Below are 8,521 nucleotides of genomic sequence, written 5' to 3' on the forward strand. Positions count from 1 at the left end.
ATAAATAAATAATTTTTAAAAAGCAATAAATTTAACCAAAAAAGAAAGATCTGTACACTGAAAACCAGAAGAAATTGATTAAAGAAATTAAAGAAGATATAAATAAATGGACAACTATTCTGTGTTCATGGATTAAAAGAATTAATATTGTTAAAATGCCCAAACTACAGGGCGCCTGGGTGGCTCAGTTGGTTAAGCAACTGCCTTTGGCTCAGGTCATGATCCTGGAGTCCCAGGATCGAGTCCCGCATCGGGCTCCCTGCTCAGCTGGGAGTCTGCTTCTCCCTCTGACCCTCCCCCCTCTCATGTGCTCTCTCGCTCTCTCTCTCTCATTGTCTCTCTCAAATAAATAAAAAATTAAAAATTAAAAAAAATGTCCAAACTACACAAAGTGATCTACAGATTCAGTGAGATCCCTATCAAAATTCCAATGGCATTTTTCACAGAATTAGAACAAATAAACCTAAGATTTTTAATGGAGCCACAAAAGGCCCTGAATAGCCAAAGCAATCTTAAGAAAGAAGAACAAAGCAGGAGGTATCACACGAGATAATTTCAAACTACACTGTAAAGTCATAGTAATCAAAACGGTATAGTATTGGTATAAAACAAACACATAGATCAATGGGATGGAATTGAAGGCTCAGACATAAACTCACACATATGTGGCCAATTAATTTCCAGCTGAGCTAAGAACATACCATAGGAAAAGGATATATCCTAATAAGTGATGAGAAAACTAAACAACCACATGCAAAAGAGTGAAACTGGACCCCTATTTATACCAAAACCAAAAATCAACCCAAAATGGATTAAAAGCTTGAACCTAAGACCTGAAAGTATAAAACTCTCAGAAAAAAACACGGGGATTACCGCTTGACATCAGTTTTGGCAATGAGTTTTGGATTTGGCAACAAAATCAAAAATAAACAAGTGGGACCGCATCAAAATAAAGAACTTTTGCACAGCAAAGGAAACCATCAACAAAATGAAAAGGAAACTTACAGAATAGAAGGAAATATTTGCAAACTACATATCCGATAAGGGGTTAATAACCAAAAGACACAAGGAACTCATAAAACTCAATAGCAAAAAATAAATAACCCAGTTAAAAATGGGCAAAGGCCCTAAGCAGAACATTCGTCCAAAGAAGACATACGAATAACCAAGAGGTACAAAAAAGGTGTTCAACATCACTTATCATGGGGAAAATGCACATCTAAACCGCAATGAGATCTCAGCTCACATTGTTAGAACAGCTATTATCAAAAAGACAAGAGATAACAAGTGTCTACAAGGATTTGGAGAGAAGGGAACCCTTGCGCACTGCTGGTGGGAATGTGAGTGCCACCATATAGAGGCTCCTCGAGAAATGAAAAATAGAAATACCGGATGATCCAGCGATCCCACCTGTGGGTATATATCGAAAGGAAACAAAAACATTCTCTTGAAGAGACATTGGCATCCTATGTTCATTGCAGCATTATTCCTAATGGCCAAGTTATAGAAACAACATAAGTGTCTGCTGATGCATGAATGGATAAAGAAAATGTGGTGTATATGTACTTGTGCGTGTATGGTATACATATACTCACATACATACACACAACGAAGTAACTATTCAGCCTCAAGAAACAAGAAAATTCTATAATTTACAACAACAAGGATGAACCTGGAGGGCATCATGCTAAGTGAAACGAACCAGACAGAGGACAATAAATACTGCATGGTACTTCTATGTGAAATCTGTAAATCAACCAGTCAAATTTTTTTAAAGTCAAAATCATAGCAACAGTAGAAAAGTGGTTGCCAGGGTTTGAGGGGTGGGGGAAGTAAAAAAAGGCAGGTTGGTTAAAGGGTACAAACTTTGAGTGACAAGAAATAGACTGTTTCTATTCTTACAGATAATAAACCAGAAGTAGAGAGTTTAAGCCAATAAACCAGAACAGATTTATTGAACTGTTTACTGAAGATGTATTTGAACTGTTGAATAAAGCAAATGTACCTGATGTGGGAAACAAAGGAAGAAGAAAAATGATTAAATTTCCTTACTATCTACAGCCTATTGACAAGTCCTTGAAACAGGCAGAGTGACATTTCTCTTAAGGACTGAACTGCCTCAATGTTAATACTTTGCTAAGGGCAAAAAGCAATCTTAGCCCAACACCCAGGACGCTGTAGGTCTACTTTAACACATAAAAATTTCTTTGGAAACCTCCTTTAGCTCTACCTCCCAAGATACAGGTTGGCAATCATCTCCCAAGCATATGGCCCACTGATATACATCTGAAGGGTCTCATGACTCAGGTTTTACTAGACAGTAATAAATGACCTTTTCCCAACAATAGCTAGCCCCCTCAAGGTCCTGAAAGCCTTGCTTACAAATTCTTTAGAGACTTACACTATCCCTAACCCCCTCCCAACTTGAAAGTATATAATCAGGGGCTCCTGGGTACCTCAGTCATTAAGCATCTGCCTTCAGCTCAGGTCATGATCCGAGGGTCCTGGGATTAAGCCCTGCATCGGGCTCCCTGCTCGGTGGGGAGCCTGATTCTCCCTCTCCCCCGCTTGTATTCCCTCTCTGTGTCTCTCCCTCTCTGTCAAATAAATAAATAAAATCTTTAAAAAAAAAAAAAAGAAAGAAAGAAAAGTATATAATTAGCCACCCCTCACAAACCCAGGGCAGCTCTTTCTGTTCTGTCCCTGTCCCCGTGCTTTATTAAAACTACCTTTTTTGCACCAAAGACATCTCAAGAATTCTTTCTTGGCCCCCGGCTTTGAACCCTGATGTCTTTTCCTACATCATACCCAGGCAGGAAAACTGGCTCCCAAAGACTTTCCTGTACTCTGAACAAAGTCAAGCCCCTTGAGGCTCCGTCCAGGTATAAATAAATACTAGTGCAAGACAGACCCCAACTTTTCAGTTCTGTTTCTGTGATTTGTGGGAGAACTGGTAGTGCCACATCTTGACCTCAAAAGTTTTTAGTTCTTATTTCTGCCATGTTAAGTGGAAAAGGTAGCTAAATTATTTGGAAAAATAAGACAAGGCCATTCCCTAGTTACTTCTATTTCCTACCTCTCCCTTCAATGCTAACTGAAATTTTTCCAAAAGAAAGCAGCTTAAATAAAACCATAAGAGAAAGAAAACTTTAAAAATCTCTAAGCTCGGGGTGGCTCAGTCAGTTAAGTGTCTGCCTTTGGCTCAGGTCATGATCCCAGGGTCCTGGGATTGAGTCCTGCATCGGGCTCCTTGCTTAGCAGGGAGCCTCCTTCTCCCTCTGCCTGCCACTCTCTCGCTCTCCCTTTCTCTCTCTCTCTCTCTGACAAATAAATAAATAAAATCTTTTTAAAAATTTTTTTAAAAAATCTCCAAGCTCAAAAGTAATACAAGCAGATGACTTTAGAATCAGAGTTGCCGTGTAAGGCTGTCCCGGCTGTGCACTGCACAAATCTATGCATTGCTATTCACAGAGGTTAAAATAATCACAGTGTGATGTGAATGGTGCCACCTAGAGCTTTGCAAACTGTTCAGAGCATAGCCACCTGATTGTGCTGGAATTCTTCTCGACAGCCCATAAGCAAGTCTCCTCAAATGTTTCACCAAACATTCCTTAAATTTGCCCCCTTCTACCTGATGAGGGAGCAGAAGGCAAGCTGAAGACAAAGCACAAGCTGACACCCCACAACCTCCCCCGCCTCCTGGGCGGGATTTGTGTGACATTCCTCCAGGAAACTTCCAACTATCTTAATGTTAATGCTTTGCTAGAGGGAAAAACAACCTTAGTCTGATAAAGCAAGGCCTCCAGTAGCCTAAGGGCCTTCTTTAGCATATTAAAGCCCTTTTGGACACCTCCCTTTTTCCTTACCTCCCCCAACCTCACAGAATATAATCAGTCATTCTTCACAACCCCAGGGCAGCTTTGCTTTCTGCCCCCGGTCCTGTCCCCGTGCCTTCATAAAATCACCTTTTTGCACCCAAGAAGTCTCAAGAATTCCTTCTTGGCCGTCAGCTCGACCTCACTAACATTCCGGAACTACATCGTACCCACCCACACATCAGGGCCTCACCCTTTCTCAGCTGGACTATTAACAGATTTCTTGCTTCAACCTCCCTCCCTTTCTCTCAGCCCATCTTCCATGCTGCAGCCAGAGTGAGCTTTCAAAAAAGTGTAAATATGATCCCTTACCTTTGGAAAACCTCAGCAGAACAGGCCTGAAAACCGACCTTCTCTGACCTAATCCTGCACCGACACTGCAGTGTAATTGCTTTTATCCCCCTCCCTCTCAACACTTCAGCTATGACTATTACAAATCCCCAGCTCCCTAAAGGTGCTATTTCTCCTGGCTCTGAGGCTAGGCCAACTTTGAACCCATGCGGGTCCTTATTCCCCACTTTTCTGCTTAGGGCATTTGTTTTGCCCGAAAAACGTTCTTGGCTCAGTCTTGCTGACCCCTCCACCGGGCCTCTTTACCTGGAGCCCCTTGATTGTCCCATAATCTCAGCGTATGGTATTTCTTCTTCCCCGCACGGATGGCAGTGGGAATTAACTAGTCTAGAGCGTGTCCTCTCTCCTGGGTTATACACTCCATGAGGACAGAACTGCGTCTCCCCCATTTACTGCCGTAGCCCCAGCACTGAGCACAATTCCCTGCACACAGTAAGGGCTCCATAAATGTCAAATGAATGTGTTGTGGTTATGGGTTTACCAGTGTAGCCCAAATTAATTTCAAAAAAATGCTGTTCCAAAAATGTTAACAAGAAATGTAAATCTGAAAGAAAAATGGTTGGCAGGGGAGGGTGTCAATGAAGGGTGTAGAGAAGGGGAAAAATCATTTTCCTTGACTCACCTTGGATTGTCAAGTTGGGGTCCTATAAATCAGACTGACAAAAGACAGGAGCATGTGACTCTTGATCTTGGGGTTGTAAATTTGAGCCCTAAGTTGAGTGTAGAGATCACTTAAAAATAAAACCTTAAAAAAGACTGACAAAAGACAGATTAGCATGAGAAAAACAAATAGAAGTTTATTAACACATAAGCATGAACATGAACACGAGGGAGGACCTAAGGGTGAGTTACCCAAAGGGGTGGTTGGAATTTGGGCTTCGGTACCATCTGAGGTTTAACAAAAAGGCAAAAGGTTTTTGGCCTCCCAGGCAGGATAGGCAAGTTTTGGGAAGGTGACCAGGAGAAGGATCATGAACAGACTTGTTTAGTGAAGTTTGTAATGCAAATTTGTTACTGTCCTCTCCCCCAAAAGAGTTGTTAAATCCTCTTCCTGGTCGGGGGGGGGGGGGGGGGAGGTATCTCTACAACTGGAAATTTCCTTTAGAAATGTCAATGTGTGTCCAGTTTATAGAGTGTTTCCTGAGTCAGCTGATTCTCGCTGGCTTTCAGCCCAAAATAATCCGTACACCAAAGAGGCCTATTTTGGAGTGGCATATTCTGGGCACACTCTAGGGGCCAAGGGTAGGCCGACCCAAGGTGGGCCACTTTGGCATAAAAATTATTTTGAGTTAAAAAGCAATCAAAACCCAGGAGATTCAGGGGCGCCTGGGTGGCTCAGTTGTTAAGCGTCTGCCTTCGGCTCAGGTCATGGTCCCAGGGTCCTGGGATCGAGCCCCACATCGGGCTCCCTGCCCTGCGGGGAGCCTGCTTCTCCCTCGCTGCTGCTCCCCCTGCTTGTGCTCTCTCTCCCTCTCTTTGTCAAATAAATAAAATCTTTTAAAAAAGTACAGAGGTCGAACCATGAGAGACGATGGACTCTGAAAAACAAACTGAGGGTTCTAGAGGGGAGGGGGTAGGGGGATGGGTTAGCCTGGTGGTGGGTATTGAGGAGGGCACGTTCTGCGTGGAGCACTGGGGGTTATGAACAAACAATGAATCATGGAACACTGCACCAAAAACTAATGATGTAATATATGGTGATTAACATAACAATAAAAAAATTAATTAAAAAAAAGTACAGAGGTTTCCCATATGCCCCTTGTCCCCTCCCCCCCAGGACAGGGACAGGCTCCCCCATTATCAACAATCCCACTGGGGTGGTTGGTTTATTACGACTGATGGACCTACACTAACAGGTCATAGTCACCCATGGTGTACATTAGATTTCAGTCTTGCTGTTGTGCGTTCTATGGTTTTGGACAAATGCATAATGCATTACAGGGAAGGAGTTGAGGACAACTCAGAATACGCCCCTGTGGCATAATGACTATTTCGGGCACAAGGCACTTGAAAAACAGAAAAGGCAGGGAGAGGCTTTCTTTGACCTCCCCCTTATCTGTCTCCTTTTGTAGTCAGGAGAAACTCCCTTGTCATAAATCCCCTCCCTAGGAGTTTCATCACCCAGGGAGGTTTGACTCTTATCTCAGGAGAGGAGACTAGAAGATGACACCACACCCAGACAGACTTTGTCACACTATCCTACCTCCCATTGATTGTTCCTGAGGGCCCACCTGTCTTTTCTAAAAATTACTCTCCCCTAAGGGACCTATAGCCCCCGTCTTCTTCCCCTGGAAGATCTTATATATAAAACTCAAATCTCACTGTTTTGGGGTATTCACTTTTGTTTTGCGATACCCTCACATACATGACAGTAAAAATTAATAAATTTATATACATTTTCTCCTGTTAATCCACCCGCTGTCAGTTTATTTCGTAAACCCAGCTATTACACCAGAGGAAAGCCTCCCTCCCCTACATATTTTATTTTGAAAGAGAGAACCACATGTTCAGAATGGCATCACTTTGGCCAAGTCGCCAAACCAGGGTTATGCCTAATCTAATTGGAATTTCAACCTTTCCCAGAATTGCAGCCTTAACTGGTCAGTCAAGAATTTTTGGCTCAGGGGCGCCTGGATGGCTCAGTCGTCAAGCGTCTGCCTTCGGCTCAGGTCATGTTCCCAGGGTCCTGGGATCGAGCCCCGCATCGGGCTCCCTGCTCCGCGGGAAGCCTGCTTCTCCCTCTCCCACTCCCCCTGCTCGTGTTCCCTCTCTCGCTGTCTCTCTCTCTCTCTCTCTCTCTGTCAAATAAATAAATAAATAAAATATTAAAAAAAAAAAAGAATTTTTGGCTCAGTACCGGTGAGGTGACCCGCCACAAGGGCCCTCCCCGTTCTCCAGAGGAGGCCATCTGCTTGATAAGACATGCCCTCCCGACCTCTGCCCTGAGGGAAGGTGACCTTGCCCGGAACAATCCTTTCCTGCCTCCTCCTCCTTCCTATAAAAACCTTCCAGGGTGTGCCACTCCTGGGAGCCCCACTCTCCTTGACAGGTGGGATGGCGCCTGAGCTTTAATGAAGCCAATTAGATCTTCAAATGTACTTGCTTGAACTTTGTTTTTTTAACAGTATCATACAGAGTACTTTCACTGTCCTAAAAATCCTCTGGGCTCTACTCCAAAAGGGGGTCCTGAAATTTTTTTTTCAGTTTGGAGCCACTGCACCATCCTATCCTAGAAGTGATCGCACAATCCCACCCCAGTTTTCCGAATTTCTAGAATTAGCATGAGACTCCAATTCCAGACCCTCAAGGGCCTCTGACAGCATCCCCTAAGCTGTCATTGAAGACCCTCTCCCTATCTGGGTTTCCTAATTTTTCTTCTACTTTTAAGGTCCCTTTGGTCCTTTGATCCAATTTTGTGCATCACCTGCAGGGTACTGCTGCTTCCAGATCTGGTACTAGTCCCTTGAAACTTAAAGGGACTCTTCTGTGTGGCACAGGGGCTGGAGGAGGAAACGGAGAAGAGCCTTCTCACGGGTCTGCCCTCAGGTTGAGCTATCCATAAGGTAACAGGAGCTTTATGAGGACCTGACCCTTATTTATCCTGGGCCTGGTGTGTGCCCAGCTCTGGGAGGAGGAAGTAGGGAGCAGGAAAATGAACCCTACCTCCTGCTCCAGTTTGGCAGTGTCTGGATGGGTAGGGGGTTCTACCCTGCTGTCTCCCTCAACATTGCTTCCAGTAGGGGCTTCCCGCTTTAGTAGGCTCATTGTCCTTAAAGCAAGTGAAGCTCTAGTGCGTGGGGTCTCTCAGGGGTTCTAGAAAAAACTAACAAGGGGCACCTGGGTGGCCCAGTTGGTTAGGTTAAGCTCCCAACTCTTGGTTTTGGCTCAGGTCATGATCTCAGGGTCCTGGAATGGAGCCTGGAGCCTGGCCCCGCACTCAGTACGGAGTCGATTGCCCCTCTCCCTCCCCCTCTGCTCTTACCTCCCCCACTCATGCTCCAGTGTTCTCTCTCTCTCTAAAGCAAATAAATAAAATCTTAAAAAAAAAGAAAGAAAGAAAGAAAAACTAACAAGGGGAAAGTCAAAAGATTGCAAGATGCTATCAAAACATCATAGTGAACATCCTTCCAGACGCTCCCTGGACTATAAGTGGGCCTCAGCCTCCTTCCCTTCACAACTGATCTGATCCTTGGCTTTGTGGTTTGTGACCAATATGTGACCCAGGCGACAAACTCCAGCTTCTGGTCTGGTTGCTTTTCCCTTTCTTGGGATTTTTCATCAATGTTTAAAAACAT

This window comes from Eumetopias jubatus, unplaced genomic scaffold (assembly GCF_037043125.1).
Source record: "Eumetopias jubatus isolate StellerSeaLion01/CBP00866 unplaced genomic scaffold, mEumJub1_p1.0 scaffold_15, whole genome shotgun sequence".
Lineage (NCBI taxonomy): Eukaryota > Metazoa > Chordata > Mammalia > Carnivora > Otariidae > Eumetopias > Eumetopias jubatus.